The sequence below is a fragment of the Gavialis gangeticus genome, unplaced genomic scaffold, assembly GCF_001723915.1.
Source record: "Gavialis gangeticus isolate Ggan-Ray unplaced genomic scaffold, GavGan_comp1, whole genome shotgun sequence".
NCBI lineage: Eukaryota > Metazoa > Chordata > Crocodylia > Gavialidae > Gavialis > Gavialis gangeticus.
The window spans coordinates 12275282-12291596 of NW_017729018.1; the positions used below are offsets into that span (position 1 = coordinate 12275282).

General features: G+C 50.0%; 1 protein-coding gene across 4 annotated transcripts in view; it reads right to left on the reverse strand.

Annotated features, from left to right (window-relative positions):
- The window catches only part of SBNO2 (strawberry notch homolog 2), a 117331-nt gene extending 101474 nt beyond the window's left edge, over window positions 1-15857 (reverse strand). The window contains exons 1-2 of one of the 4 annotated variants that reach the window (XM_019513541.1): window positions 15253-15857; window positions 11584-11647 (exon numbers count right to left, since the gene is read on the reverse strand). The gene's annotated coding sequence lies outside the window, so the exon portion shown is untranslated. Of the gene's footprint in view, window positions 1-229; window positions 330-3984; window positions 4383-11583; window positions 11648-12318; window positions 12994-15252 lie in introns of those variants that run through there. The other 3 variants (XM_019513540.1, XM_019513542.1, XM_019513539.1) reach the window with 3 other exon arrangements.
- Window positions 15858-16315: the final 458 nt, after the last annotated feature.

Here is a 16315-nt window from a genome sequence, read left to right on the forward strand (position 1 = left end):
CCCCACGCGGCTCCCCGGACACTCCCGAGCGCCCCCGGCCGGGGTGAAAGGTGAAAGGTCACCCCCCTCACGACTGACCCCCGCGGCTGCCCAGAGACCCTGCCCCGGAGTGGGGGGAGGGGGGGATCGGGCGCCTGCAGGCCCCGGGCCGCGGGTGGGTACCCCGCCGGGGCAGGAGCGCCAGAGAGTGGAGGGGAGGTGGCGGCGGAGCGCGCGGGGCGGCCCTTACCTGGCTCCCGGGGGGCCCCGCACTCAACAGCCCTCCTGGCGGCCGCTCCGCCTCACTTCCGGGTTCAGTGCCGCCATCTTGGTTGTGGTACACGAACTTCCGGCGACTGGCCCCGGATGCCGGAACTGGGGGGAGGGGAGGAAGACGAGGTGGGGCTGGGAGGAGTGGGGGACATTGCGCCGGGGTTCGGGAAAGTGGGGCAAGGGCGGGGGGACAGAGTGCACTGGAGTTAGGGAGAATTGGGCAAGCGGGAGCAGACTGCACTGGGGTTAGGGAGAGTGGGGTAAAGCGGGGCAGGCTGCACTGGGGCTGGGGAGAGTGGGGTAAGAGGGCACAGATTACACTGGGGTTGGGGAGAATTGGGTAAGGGGGGGCAGATTGCACTGAGGTTAGGGTGGGGGGGTTGAGGCCATGGGGAGGCCTAGGCAAAACACTGGAAAGGGCTTGAAGTGAGGTGGGAGAGGAGGATGGCAGGGGAGGGCATGTGGATGGCGCTGTGAGGAAGAGGGGGAGAGGGTGCTAAAGGTGGGGGAGAGGGCAGCAGTACTGCAAAGTCCACCCACTCCCCACATTAGTAGCCTTCCCTTCCACACAGACTCAGCTGTAGCATCTGGGGCTAGAAAGCTGGTAGGGTTTCCCCAAGGAAACAGGCCTGATGAGGAAAAGCCTGCCTCCCTCCAGGGCGATGCAGTGAGCCTGGGTCACCACTCCTGGGCTCTGTTGCTCTCCCTGCCACTGGTTCACCCTGTGACTGGGGGTGAATCCTTGTCTGTGCCTCTGTTTTCCCACCTGCCAAATGGTAACAATAGTTCTGTACCTCCTCTTGCAGCAGGAAACTACTTGGTGAGCTTGCACTAACTGTTAAAGCCTGGCCCTGACTCCCAACGGGAGTCCCTGGATCAGAACTCAGTTTGCTGCCCTTCCAGGCAGGCGCAATGCTGTCGTTCTGTTTTACAGTAAATTAGCAGAAAAGCTGAATCGCAGAACTAATGCAACACAACATTCTGCTGAAAATTAATGCAGCTGCTTTTCTTTTTTTCTCCTCTTTAAAATGTCTGTCCTGTCCTTTGTGCTGGATCTTTGCCATTTGAACTCTCTGGGCATTGAAAAACAAAAGCCCAGATGAGATGATATAAAAGTTGCATTCCAGATGGATCTCACTTTCTGCTGGCTGCTCCAGTCCAATATCAACAATGCAGACAGCCCCACTTTGCTTTGTTTCCAGAGCTGGAAACAGCCAGCAGTCCAGAACCACCCTGTACTACTTGGTCTCTAAAATATCAGTGTCCAGCTGAATAGAAGAAAGGCTGGGATAATGAATAAAACAGGAGGGGTCTCTAGCAGTGTAAAATAAGAAGCACTGTAAGTAAGTGTTGTGGGCTCAGTTGGGTATTACGTTTACTTGCCATTATGGTACAATGAAAAGGCTTTCTTGCCCAGCAGAACCAACGTGTGCTAGTTGCCATGTTCATGCTGTGTATTAACACGGAAACCCCTTTCTCTTCGGCTCACAGCCTATCTTTTCTCAATGTTTGCTGGCTGGGGACACTGCATACCACCGGTGATGGGGTGGGAGGTCACAGGGATGCAGAGCAAGTCTGGGGTACATCTGTACTGACTCCATGCCACACTCAAGGCTTCTGCCAGGATGCAAGTCCCACCCACCCACTTTTGCTCCAAATGAAACAACATTGAGGCAGTTCTAGCAACAGCTATGTAGCTGCTGTGGCAAGATTGACAGCAGCAGGCATCCCCACAAAAAATCCTGCCACCTCTATTCAGTTTGAAGCATGTAGAATGGGTAGCTAGGGCTTATTTTTTGGCAGCAGGTCAGAGCAGTGCACAGCTGGTATAGGCACACAGACTAGATTGGGAGCCTGTCATAAGACAAGCAGAGCTTGAAGGGACCTCAAAGAGTCATCTAGTCCAATCTCCTGTCTGAAGCAGGATCATCCCTATCCAAACAATCCCATACAAACCATAATCTAAACTCGACATAAGACTACTGTCAAGCCTGACAAACCAGACCTAACACCCTAACCTGCCACAGGTAAACCATGGCAGCTAATGTCCTGCTTCTGTAAAACGTTGAGCCTGTTCACCATATTCCCACTCTGCCCGATACAGAGCAGATACAAGTCTCTTCTGGACTCACCTACAGACACCTGGTTCTTTAGCTCAAATTGTAGCAGCTCATGCTCTCAGCTCCAGAGATCCCTGGTGTGCCAGCTGAGATGGTGGCCAACACCAATTAACAAAGGAAGCTGCTCACTTGGAGGAAATGCCACTGTATATTCTGATTACAATAAAACCCCAATGCAGGGAGCTGCAATGGGGCCCAGCTCAAACCTAGGGTCACTGAATTTGGGATCCGGAAGACTCATCATGTTTGATGAGATGCTAGGGATTAGTGAGAGGCTTCAGCCCATACATTAGCCAGCTGGGTCACCATGGAGGCCCACAACCAGGTTCGAGGACTCTGCCACTGGGACTATGAGGGAGTCTTGCATTCTCAATCCTTGCACACAGGAAATGCCAAAATAAAGCTGGAGAGAACCTAAACCCACTCAGGATGAGAGAGGATCCCAGCAGGAATGTTCTCTTGGCTGTTCCCTTTTCTCATCACAGAGAACAGCCAGGAAGCGCCAGCCAAGACCTACTTCAGCCCCATCAAAGAAATTAACTTCAAAGGAGATGAAGAGAACAAAAGGATTTATTATAGCAGGCCTTGAGGAAACCAGTCTGCCTCCCACTCAGCACCTAGCCATGGTCCCAGGCATGTGTTTAATTAGGCGCACACAGTATCTGTGTGAGCAACTTCCTCATCAGCTGTTGCCATTCAGCATCTTTGAGGGCTCTGCACCCTAATTCTCTGAGACTGGATTTTGTTCAAAGTGAACAACAACAAAAGATAATTGAACCTTCTCTGCTTCCTTGCTTCTCCCAGCCCCAGTTGGCTGTTGCCTCTACCATGCAGTCTCTGTATGAACCCAAAGACCACCCTCTTGGGACCCTGTTACAATCGCTGTCCTGCTGACCTAGGAGCCCGAGTGGGATCCCATCAGCTCTGCTCCCTCACTTGCTGCATGTACTGCTCAACCACATGCGCAGTCCTCTCCTGTTGCAAAGACAGCGTAAGGCCTGCCTGGCTCCTTCCCTCTGCCAATCTAGGAAGTGAGAAATGGGGCATTTCCCCTACTCACTGGTTCATAGATTCATAAATGCTAGGGTCAGAAGGGACCTCAATGAATCATCAAGTCTGACCCCCTGCCCATGGCAGGAAAAAGTGCTGGGGTCATATGAGCAAAAGAATTGCAGCAGGCAATTTTTAATGCCCAATGCAGTTGCCAGCCAAGTCCAGAAACCAGTCTTCTCCCCACAGCACACAGTACCCAGCTAGTTTCACACTGTCACCAACAGCTTCCCCCACCCTATCCCACTGCAGCCCTTCACACTGAGGAGGGGACAGCTACTATAATTCTTCCTACCCTCCCCTTTTGACCAGACACATGCAACTCAATCCCCAGAGGAAAAAAGGTTGACACTAACCCTTAGCATTCAAACTGGACCTGGGAAAGAAAAGAAAACAAGAAGTGAAACAGCTCGAGCACTAAGCATGATGATGCAAAACAGTACCAGCACCCCTTCCCTGGTTCTGTCCCCACCCCGCAGTGGGAGTTTAGAAATCTGGCAAGTCTGACAACAAGACAAAACCCCTTTGAGATCACAGTGGAGAAAAGACCCCATCTCCTTACCTCTCTGGAACTCCACTTCGGATGATTCACTTCTTTCACCTCAAACTCCAGTTCTCCAAAGTGCAATAAACAATCCAACCTGGTGGCTTTCACTTTCTGTTTCTATGTCTCAACATTTTGTCACTCTCCAGACAGTTTCACTTTCTGCTATTCAGACCCTGGCCCAGAGATTGCCACTGTTAACACTGCAGGTGAATTCTTATTTCTCCTGACCTGTTTAATTTCTGGGTGCAATTTCATAAGAATCAGATAATACAGATAAAGTAGATATATTTTATCAACACTTTTCCTTCCGGAACCAAACAAGGAGGGGACTGGCTCAATTATATCGCTTGAATGCATTGTTCTATTCTGAAGCCAATGCTGTGATAGTTCAGCATTCAAAACTGTATGGTTTTCCCTGCTTACTTATACATTTTTCTTCTTAAGTACCTAGCACAGGCAGTGAAAGCCACCCTGTCTCTGCTTTTAAGAATGCCAGCAGTGTTATCTGGAAGCAATTGCTAGAGTCTCTTTAAGCAGGTGTATTTCTAAGGGTTTCAAGATGCTCAGAGCTCTTTTGTTTTGTACAATGTAGCTGAACACTTGCACTGGAAGTACAAGTCTTTGTTCTGCAATTAATTTGTCTCCTCCTCAGACAGTGAACTCCTCTCTCCTCTCGTCCCAGGCCTCATCCACACCCCGAGCTTCAGTGCAGCAGAGTTAGTCCACCTCTGCAGTTAGCCCCCCTAATTAAATGCAAAAAGTTTCTGCCACCAGTCTGTAGCTAGCTGGTAGGAGAACATGCAGATCCCCTTCACCTTCTGCTGGCTGCTGCAGCTCCTTGAGTAGCTGTGGTTTCCCAGAGTGTACTCCATGCCTTGCCAGCACAACCACTGAGCAAAGCCACACAGAGGTGCCAGAGGTGTGTGCATGTGCCTGTGGTCTGGTAGCTTGGCAGTTGCAGTTGCTGGCTGCCACCAGGACACCTGGTAGCAGAGTCAGATGGGTATAGGCAAGATAGGTAGCACCTAACACGAAGAGAATTAAGCAGAGGGAGGACTTGAAAGAGAAAACCTGTTCGGTCTCCCTGATGCTCGAGAGCATGACCAGGATATGGTTCACACATGACCCTGCAGCCATGCCTTCACATTGCCTGTGAAGCTCACCTCAAACCCCACATGCCAATAACATATTCGTGGCATCCAGCACAGGGAGAAACTGCAAACCCAGGCCTTCACCCCTGCCTCCTCTGGGCAAGGGACCGGGAGGGCCAGAAACAGGCTCTGGATTCACTTCATTCTCCCCCCATGCTGGCTCCTTCCTCATTCATCCCACCCCTGGTTCAGAGCAGGAGAGATCATTCCCTTTCCTCCCCTTTCCACTGTGCACATGCTGCGAGCTAGAGTTGGATTTGCACTAGCACATGTGTATACAAAGCCTTTCCAAACCTCACCCCTTCCACAAGCTGAAACATCTCAACACTGCACCTCCAGCAAGGGTTTTCCTTTCAACCCCAGCCCCTTCCTCCCTGCTTAGCTCTGGGAGGCCAGGGTTTATCTACTCTCCTGTAATGGAGGAGATCCTTAGGCAAGGATGAAATTCAAACCTCTCCCTTAATTGTCACCTGCTAATAAGAAGGGCTGGATTAGCAGGTACTTTGGCAGGAATGCTAATGAGCAGGGCTGGCAGCAGGCCCTGGGTTCCTTGAGGGCCAGGGATCTACATCAGAGTGGCTTAGGAGGGAATGAACCAGAGGAGAGAGCACTCTGCCAAGCACAGCAGCCTGCCGAGACTTGCATGAGGAGTGTATTTGCCACATCTGCCCTCTGTGGGTTCCTGCACCCTGCTCACAGCAGCATCTGATCCCAGCCACTGGCAAGAGCAGGATGCTGAGTGAGATGCACCACGCGTTTGATCCAAGGAGGGCAGTCCCCATGTCCCAGGGGGTTGTGAGCCTGATCTTGTTTTGGAGCCACTGGAGTGGGGAACAGGAAAAACCTGCATTTCTTCTCCTTGGTGCTAGAGTGGGACCTTGTTACACAGGGCAGAACTAACTATCACCAGAGCCTGCCATGGCTGTGCACTGTGACAGCAGATGGGCGTGGAATAAAATCTTCAAAACCCTCAAAACTTTTGAGCCATGAAACGGCTCAGTGCAAACCAGTAATCCAATAAAGGTTGGTCCTAAGGGACCAGCCTGGCTTCTGACTGGTACCAGAAAGGGTGAGAGGAGCCCAGCAGCAGGATGGTACAATTAGGAGCAGAGGGTTGAAATGGAGGTAATGGCAGAGGAGTCCTGTAATCTCAGAGATGGGGATGGGATTTTCCCCAGGAGGAAGCTCAAAGGGACCCCATTGCTGGAGACATCTGAGATGGGGTTAAATGCTGAAGGACACATTTGGGCTCCATCATGCAAGGTTCTCTCCACCCACCTCCTTCATACCCCAAACACAGGCATGTGGAAAGACCCTCCTAACATGGCAAGCTGCAGCAAATGGGCATAGCCCAGTGACTTTCAGCAAGGAGGTTAAACTGCTTGTCCTGACTACTGCTGACCCCATGGTTCTTACTGTGGAGAGCCCTCCCCTCTGCAGGCAGGAACAGGGCCTTAGCGCAGGGCTGCCACGTCAGGGCTTGGCATTGTCTGTCACACACAGCCAGTTCCTGTTTTTCCACAGCCTGGAAATTCCCCGACTTTCCGTCAAAGTGAGAAGCTTTGGGCCTAGCTGACTCTAATCCTCTCCTGCCCTTCTCCCCCTGGGTGTAGAAAGGAGGCATCTGCAGGGATGGGTCTGACCCAGGGCCTGTGGCAATGCAGGTGAGTGGGAAGAGTCCTCACAGCAGATAGGCTGTTTTCTCATCCTTTCCTGCCAGATGCATGGAGCTTGGAGGGAGGGAGGAGAAGTGACCTGGAATAACTTAGGTTGTTGACAGGGGCAGGGAAAGGGGAGGGTCATGTCAAACCAGCTCCATAGATCCCTCTTCCCTCCAACCATGGACATAAGAGCTAGCTGTAGCGCTCACAGGAGGGGAAAACACTGCCTCAGACTTCCCTCTGCTAAGCACTTTAAACACGCAAGGAGAATTTATCTGAAATATGGGGGAGACAGACCATTGCTTGGGTTAGTAGGGCTGGCTGCATCCTGCACTCCAACAACCACCCCAGCTGGTTTGGGGACTTTGGCATGGCAACTAATCCGTGCACCACCAAAGTGGATAGGTGCTGTGGGCAGTGGGACCAGCTGCAATCCCTGCCCTAGCCAGCAGCAAGGTAACACTGGCCCCACTGGATGGCTGTTCCATGGCCAGCCTAAACAGGCAAAGTGGGTTCTCTGTCCTTTCCCCAGGCTCCATTTCACAGGGCCAAGGGTTCCTTCCTGGTAATCTAAGTGGGCTAAGCAGGCTGACATCTCAGCTAGAAGGGTAAGAGCCAAACTCCATGTATCTGGCACAAAGGCACTTAAGAGGGATGATTTGCAGAGACTCCTATGCTGACCTGTGGATAAACAGATTCCTCCACTCTCACAGTGCAATGGCCAGGACTGGGCAATGTGATTAGGATCCAGGTCTGGACAGGAGCAAGCCAGAGGCCAGCCCAAGAGCAGGAACCTCAGAAACAGCCAAGCATTGGGAGCAAAGACATTGCCCAGCCTGACTCCTGGTGTCAGGTGAAGCCTTTAATGCCAACCCCCAGTTCCTTCATGCGCAGTGGATCCCTCATGTGGCTATTAGCCAGGCAGACCAGGCTACGAGCTAGCCCTCTGATGCAGCCAGCCAGCCAGCCACACCAGCCCCATGGAGGTTAGTGCTGACTTAACATTTTTCTATGACTGCCTGGCATGCAGACCCAGCACCAGACCTGACCTGCAGCACATTTGTACCACAGGCTGATACACAGCACCTGATGCTGTTCTCTTTCCTGGAAGAACAACAGGGAGGGCCTGCTCAGTGCGCACAAAGGTGGAGCTTGTTTCCCTGCCATCTTCTAGAAAGAGGAAGAGAGAGCCCGAGAGCCTGCCAGGGAGCAGAGTGCAGCTGATGTAACCCAGATATGGAGCCACTATCAACCAGTGGCCAGAGGCATTGGAGACCCTCCCCATCCCCCTGCTCAGGTTTCTTTGCCATGGAAGGCATCCAATCAATCCTGCCCTCCTGCTTCTGGGAACCAGGCAGTCCCTCAGGAAGGGGAATCACAGCACTTACCAGAATTTGGGTGATCACTTTCCAGTATGCTGGAGTCAGTGCCAGAGTGGGAGTAAATCAGAGGCAGCTCTGCACTGTCAGGAGAGTGTCCTGCAGGCAGCAGCAGGGGAGGCGAGGCAAACAGGCACTGCCCCACACTTCAGCAGGGGGCTTTGTCCCTCTGCATTCCATGCCCGTCCAGGAACTCCGTGCTCTTTCCAGACCTCTGCAAGTCCCTGCATTCTCCCCTTTGCAGGCTACATTAACCATATCAGTACATCAGGACAGCAAGGTGCAGAGAGAAGAACTGCCTTGGACTTAGCAACAGCACCACAAGCCTGGGAGTGAAACCCAGAAGTCTTGTGACAGCAGCACTGCTGAGGGTAAACTGCATCAACAACTCTGTACATTGACGGATCTGACTTGGGCTGCTCCCTGGAACAGCAGCAACGGCAATGAATTCTTTGGAGCCAAGACCTCTTAGCTAAGCCTGGTTCCCACATAGGCTTCTGCTCGCCTCTGATACTTGCCTGCAGCAAGACCCTTCTCTGACTCACCGATCGCAACTAGCCACAGCCCCCTTAGCTGCTGCATGCATGCTGCATGATTTCAAAAAGCTGGCCTGGCTGCTTGTTTCACTGGTGCCTTGGACTGACCAGTCTCTTGGCCAACAAGCAGATTTCTCCACCAAATCTGGCCAAAGGTTTGGTGGGAGTGCCCATTACAGTGACCTGGACTGAAATTCAACCAGGTGGTTTGTAATGCCATGTATGTAGCTTCCAATTCCCAAAGTCTTTCACTGCACCCAATGGACAGCAGCACAGTTGATTTCTGCCTCCTGTGTTCACTCTGGATCCAGAAATGTGATGACTACAAAGCAGTCAGAACTCTTGTGGTAGAGGTGATATATTTTATTAGACCAACTAGGTAGTCGTAAAAAAATAAATCTTTATGCAAATAAAGAATTTTTTTTGTAACTATAATTTGCATAAAGATTTATTTTTTTTACCACTACCTAGTTGATCTAATAAAATATATCTCCCCTACCACAAGAGTTCTGACTGCTTTTGCCTTTAAACCAACACAGCTACAACCTATATCCCTGATAACTATAAAGACAGATTTGTGCCTGGGCAATCTAAGGCATGTGGTCAGGGCCTGGCCTTCAGAAGCACCGAGTCTCCAGGGTGCCAGCTAGAGTCCACAGGAGCTGTGGTTGCTTGGCTCCTTCAAGATCCAGCCCCAGGGCACCTAAAACTTGAGCCACTCTGAAATCAGTAGCCACTTCTGAAGGTGTTGACCATGCAGGCCCACCAGCTGAGGAGCCTGTTCATATGCCTGCACTGCCGCCTAGCGGAGGAACACCAACACTGCCAGGAACCAGGATCACATGTCAGCTGTTACAGGAAGAATGGAAGGAGCATAAGGCCTTAGGATGGCTGAGGCCCTGCCATCCCTCAGGCTCCAGCAGGAAACCCTTGATGCAACACCTGCTGTGGGAAGTTCAGTTGGGCAGACTGGGTGGTGACTGGCAAAGCAGAGTAGCTGTGGACTCCAAGATTTTAAATGAACAGAGCCCCTCTTCCCCCACCCCACTTTCATGAAAGACCTCATCCAGGGGGTTAGCTAGAAGGTGGCATGAACTTCCAGGTATGGAAGGTATAGATTGCCCCAGACCATCCATTTTTTTTTATAACCCAGACAGGCCAGAGCCACTGGTATTGCCTATGTGATCAGAAGAAAGCCTGGTGTGAACCCTACTTGGGATTTAAAGAGAACAGGCTCATCAAAACCTAAAATAGCTTTTTATTCGTTCAACTAAAACCACTATGCATGTCAACCAAGGGCAGAATTTACCATTCTTTTTTCTCTCATTTTGTAAACCACTGACCAGAAACACATGACAATAGCTGGAAAGAATGTGGAAGGAGGAACAGATCCTTACACAGCAACACATCAGATCCATTCACTCCTGGGGCAGCTCTGCTGAAGTGAATGGAATTATGCCCTGGAAGAATCTGTCCCATCAGCCTACTTCATACCCCTCTCAAACAACAGCTCGCCTGGGTGCAAATCCATTTATGACAATAGAAACCAAAGGGGCAAAATGTTTAGAAAGACTTTGGAGGCCTAGAGACTTTGCACATCTGCCTTTGTACCTCCCCGCCTCTGCAGGGACACACCTGCCTGTGCTAGTTGTGTCTTGATAAGTGACTGTCCAATATAAAATCCCTAAGCAGTTCTGACAGCAGACAACAGAACCCAGGCCTGCCCCCGTACGGGCAGGGTCAGAACCATTAGGTTAGAGAGTCTCACTCCATCTTCCTTGCTCTCCATCTGGGTCCAGGAAACTGGCACTCTTGGCTGCTCAGTGGGCCAGCTTCAACTGAAGGGATTGAGGGCAGCCCAGCCTAATCCCTTCCTCCTGGTCTAATCTGGATATCCTCTAAGCATGTGCAGGAGCCCAGCTCCAGGTACGTAGGACCTTGTCAGACCCAAATGGAAGCAGCTACTGAACCTAGGCCTCTGGGGTTTTGCAGCCACTGAACAGGGGTGATCTGGATTGCTCTTTGTGACTCAAGTGCCTAAATTCCACCTAGATCCTGTTTAGTTGTCTACATGGTCAGTTCAGATCCATGTATAAGATCAGGTTTTTAAAGGCACTTAGGTATTGAAGAGGCAGGAAGATGCTTAGTGGGGTTTACAAGGCTGGGTAAGCAGGATTGACACCCCGCTACCTTCCAAAAACAGTCAGCAGAGACCAGGCTGGAACCCCCTGGTGTCTGTCTGCATCTCTAGAAGTCTAAATGCCTGTACCAAATCAGCACCGTCTCTCCTACATACTCGTAAAAACTTTACCCCATTGTCATTTGGAGAATTATTAACACTAGGATGTACAGAACAGTCTTCCAAACAAACTGTCCCCTCCCAGGATCTGACTTTACCAGAACCCAAGATGCAGTCCCCACAGGCCCTGATCCTGCAAGGCATTTAATCTATGCCCAAGTCCTGCCAACTTCCATGATTAAATGTGAAAATTTGTTGCTGAATCTGGACCTGACCCCACACCTGAAATCACAGGCTATTGTCCCTGCTGTTACAGGGAAGAGGAAGGAATCAGTTTACAAAGACCCAACAGGAATGTTTTTCAAACACTTGCTTAAATGCAAAGGAAATCCCTGTTGTTATTGAAAATTTCCCTGCTTTGCTGTCAATATAAACAGCCCACCAGCAGGCTAGTATGAGGAAAGGAGGAGAGAGCATGACTAGGTTCAAAATGAAATGGACTTATTTCTGTTACAGCTATCCAGGCTGAGTGGCTTCTCATCCTCTGTACACTGGGGCTAATGTTACTGCCCTACCTTGCAATAGTGCTTTGAGATTTATGAATGAAAAGCACCAGATAAGAGCAAGATATTAATTACTATTACTTACAACAGCATCTGTGATGGCCAGGAGATCTTCAAATCCTTCAGCCCTGCTTGAAGGACCTCACTGTCTAAGGACAAACAGACCACAGTTAGAGGGGAAGAGGAGAAAGAACAGGCAAGTTATAGACAAGTGAATACACCTGGCTGAAGCAGGCCTTTAGGTGGACTTAAATATAAACTAGTGAGGCCTATTGAGAGAGGTGGAAAAGGCTATACCATGTGTAGTGAGTTGGGTTACACAAGCATGGCATTTGCCATCACCACATTGCCACTACACTTTATGACACAAACATTTAAAGAGACCACAGCAGAAAGAATGCTGTGGTGTTTAGAGTATGCAGCTTAGTGGAAACACTAAAGAAACTGAGTTTGTTTCATCTAGGAAAGAGAGACTGGCCTGGGAACATGGTAACAGTGCCTATGCACAACACTATTAAGCCTAATATATAAGGCAACCTGGTATTTGTGTGACATGTTGAAAAAAAATGGATGAGGAAGCTGGAAACATTATATCATTAACAAACAAATGGTATCAGGAAAGGAAATGGGATGCGATTTTTTTTTTAACATTTGCATTAATAATCTCAGGTGTTATTCAGAACACTGCCAACAAGCATTTTTCCCCCTCAGCTAAGTACCTCTAACCTACGTGAATGCCATGTTATCTATTACAGTGGCAAGAAGCAAATCCGCATGTTATGATCCTGCTGAATAAGACATTTTCAAAGCAAAGTAGTACCTGGAGGGACTCTTGACACACGAGTATAGCTGTCACTGTAAATCAGTTTGAAACAAAATCCATCCGTCTTCCAAGATGATGTAAAGTCAATCTGTCTGTGGATTGAGTCTGAACAGCATCCTGGATTCTGCCTACATTTTGTCAACCTAGGAAAGTTTTGAAATGTAGTTTGAGTCAGCATCCAAACTGGCCTCCAAACTCATTGATCTATATTGACCCACGTGAAGCAGCTAAGGAGGCTCCAATCACATCTAAGCTGATGTTCCTATTGTAACAGAAGCTGATCAATATAAATAAGATGCAGATAATGGCCTGGAATTTCCTCAAGCAGACAGCAGTAACTTTAGGCCAATGCTGAAAGGGGACAGGCTGAGCTGGAAGCTGGAGGTGCAATTCTCTCTATCCTAGTACCAGCCTCTTTCAGCTGTGCTATGTCCCTCCATGGGTCTTCTGATTCTTAAGCAACTTCCAGCTCTCAGTAACAGTCTCTAAGCCAGAGTTAGTTATTGCAGAGGAAATGAAGTAGAGATAAGATTTAAGAAAATGCTCTGTTTCCTCCATATATTAAGTTTTTGTATTATGATTCCCTATTATTATCTGCACTCTGCTAATTAGCCTGAGAACCAGTCCAGAATCAAAGTAAAAAGATAGGTGGAAAAAGAGCCCCAAAGAGCTCACAGTGTAAAATAACCATTTAAAACATAATGAAGTATCTCCTTCAAAATAGTATCACTTGTACAGAGCCAGGTACCATGGAGTCCTGAGCCCAGCAGAAGTGTTTAGCACAGAAGGGAGCTGGGGGAAAGGTGGATGTGTGGAGCAAAGGAGGAAGAGAAGGAAAGGAGGGCAGGAACTGGTGAAAAGCAGAAAGAAGGCAATAGGTCAAGAGCTGGAAAGGAGAGGAGAGAAAGCACGTCCTGCTCAGGCAAGTGTCTGTAACCAGACCCCGGGGCACATCGCTGAGGTTTTACATGCGTTAAATTTAGTACCAAACACCCTGATCAGCAGAACAGGTTCCCAGAGGAGATGCAGTTGGACTCAAGGGAGGTTGCATCATGCTTAAAACAGGCAGAGCCAAGTGGCTAGCCATGCCGATTGGGGGCGCGGCAGGGGAGCAGTCTTCTTACTGGCTCTTCTCTCCCGGGCCAGACCCAGCCCCCAAGAGCGAGACAGCAGCTTCCCCACTGGCAGATGGTCAAAAGATCTACTAGGAGGAAGAGAAATGGGCCAGGTGACACCCACACGGTCTGACTGGTGCTGATCAGGGGAACTGCCATGCTGGACACACTGTATGGTCTGTGTCACTGGGCCCGATGGGGGCTGATGTCAACTGCTGCCAAGCACAAACATAACACATCTGCAAGGACAGGGACTTTCTCTGAGGGTCACGCAGTCAAGTGTCACAGCTCGAGTCCAAAGCAGGGTTGGGTGTGACATAGGGTGGGGACCAGAGTAGCCAATTGGGGTGCTGGAGGGGGAAGATCAGAGCCCTCTTTGCCAGGAGGGAGGGGTAAAGGTTTGGTAAAAGGAAAGGGTTATAATGCTTGTCACTGGGGAAAGGGGATGCAACTTGTCATTTCCCCCCAAAATTCTATACCTGCCTGGTCAGACACTCTTGCCAGAGTGACTTGGCAGCCAAAAAAGGTACAGACTTTCACAATGAGACACGGGGTGAACTGAGATCTCGGGTCTGGGTGGAGTCTACCCATGGCACCAGACAATTCCCAGCTCCACCCTTCTCTGCACCCGCTTGCTCCCCCCCACCTCCAAAAGCATCTCACTGCAGAATGCCTCATTCAGGAGCTCCACGGTGATCTCTCCCTGCTCCCGGACAACTGGCTAGGGATACTGTTGGAATAACACAATATGATCCAAGGGGCTGAGCACTACTGCCCCTGCCCTCCACAGGAAGAGTGAACACCAACGCTCTCTCTTGGCAGTGCACCGTACAATCTGCTGGCTGCTGAGCCAGGACAGAGTGAACACTCTGAACAGCCTGGTTCACTGCGCTGCCTGTGGGCTGGTTTCCCACCTACGGGTCCAAGCTCATCTATTAGTGACATCTGCATATGTAAGGGGGAAAAAGCAGGGCGTGGGGCAAGGAAATGGCAGCTATTCAGTTTACCTGATGAACTCTGAAGCCCTGCAGACCTGGTTCCACTATGAACGAGCCAATACCAAAGGAATTATACGATTTCAGCTGAGATCCTCCTGACTCTCAGCAACAAGGCAACAGGAGAATCATGCCTTTACACCTGACTCAAGTAAGGCTCTTCTTGCACAGAAACAGCATAAGGGCATGAGGATTTCAACACAGGCCTGAGGGTACAAACACTGACTGTGCCAGTGAAATACCAGCCAGCTGGCAATCCCATTTAAACATCATAAACTGATGTCATGCTGGTCCCAAAGATATTTTAGGTTCCTTCTAGGACTGCATTTAAAAATAAGACAGTGCCCCACATGTGTGGAACCACACTCAGCAAGACGCTAGGAGGCAAAGCTCTGAGAAAAGAACCAAATTCAGCACAACACTTGAGCTAAAAAACACCCAAAGTAGCAATAATAGCCTGTATCCTGCACAGAAGCAATGCTGCCTGATGGGACCCGTTCCCCACGTACCAAATGGCTGACAACCAGCACGTGCAGTATTTGAATAGGGATTAAGGTACTGTCATCAGGCTTCAGCCAAGTAACTTTCTGGTCCCTAAGCAAGTGCTTTTTGCAATCTACATAAATGTCTTTACCCTTATCCTTGGAAGTATAGATTCTTATACCAGCACCCTCATCACATAGCATCTGAGCAACTTGTTGTGCAGGAAGGGACAGGACTCATCTGTGGTATGAAACACGCAGGAGCTTGTTGTGTGGGTTTATCAGATGTTTGTAATTGCTCAGCATTCCTATTAAAAGAAGGTAGATCAAAAATTGCACTTTTTACATCCAAGTGGATTGGGATGGTCCTTGTTTTTTCTCAGGGAATTGGATCTACAGTCCCTAAGCAGCCCCTAAGAAAGCTCTAGTCTCCAGACATGTTTTATCCTTGCAGCAGAAAGATCCGTTATGCTGGAGAAAAAGGACCGTTGACTAGTCTCCATCCTGGAGTTTCCAGGAAACACCAAGACTTGCTGCGCTTAGGCTGCTGAAAACCCTGAAGGCGGCTCAATACTTGTAAAGGAAGCCAGTGCAGAAAGCAGAAGGGAGCACGAGCAAGATGAGCTCCCCATAGTCCGCACTCCTTGGCAGATGCTCCGTGGTATGCTGGACTAGCTGGCATTTCCTGAAGGCAGATGTCTTCCTGCCGAGGTCAAGTGCACAGCTGTCGTCCAGATGGGAGCATGCAGGTGACCAACGTCTGCCTAACCCAGGCCCAGTCATCAGAAAGCAGGACTTGCAGAGAAAGTCTCACCCACACCAAGAGCTCTCCAAGCCCACGAGCTGAGCTACCTCACAGCAGGCAGATGTTTTCCACTGCCGGCAGCTGCACTGGATCAAACCTGCCTCTGGAAGTGCTTCCCCCTGCCTGGTAGAGGAGCCCCGCTACAATCAAGATGGAGGGGTGGGGGCTTCTTGCCCAAGAAGACACCCCCACCTCCACCCCAGGGCTGGGGGCAGACAGGCAAGGAGCAACCACAGCCTGAGATGAGGCTGAATTTGGTTGCTTATTCCCAGTTCCTTTTCCAAAACTAATCTAGACCCACTAAAAGCTTGCTATTAATGAATTACACATCCTAAACAGTGAGCAGTTCATTAGCTATGCATATTTACTAATTAATATGCAAAATAATATGCCGCCTCCGGCCCCTGAGGCAGCCCACACAAGGCCTGGCCCAGCCTAGGCCAGAGGCCTGGGGCTAGGTAAAGTGCGTGTGCATGTCTTCCTGGACAAAAAGCCCCCTCCCCTGAAGGACACCCGCTGCTGATGACCCCCTATTTACACCCCTTTCAGCTAAGCCCCACAACCCCCTCCCCTTTGCCTTCTGCCCTTTAACCTCTA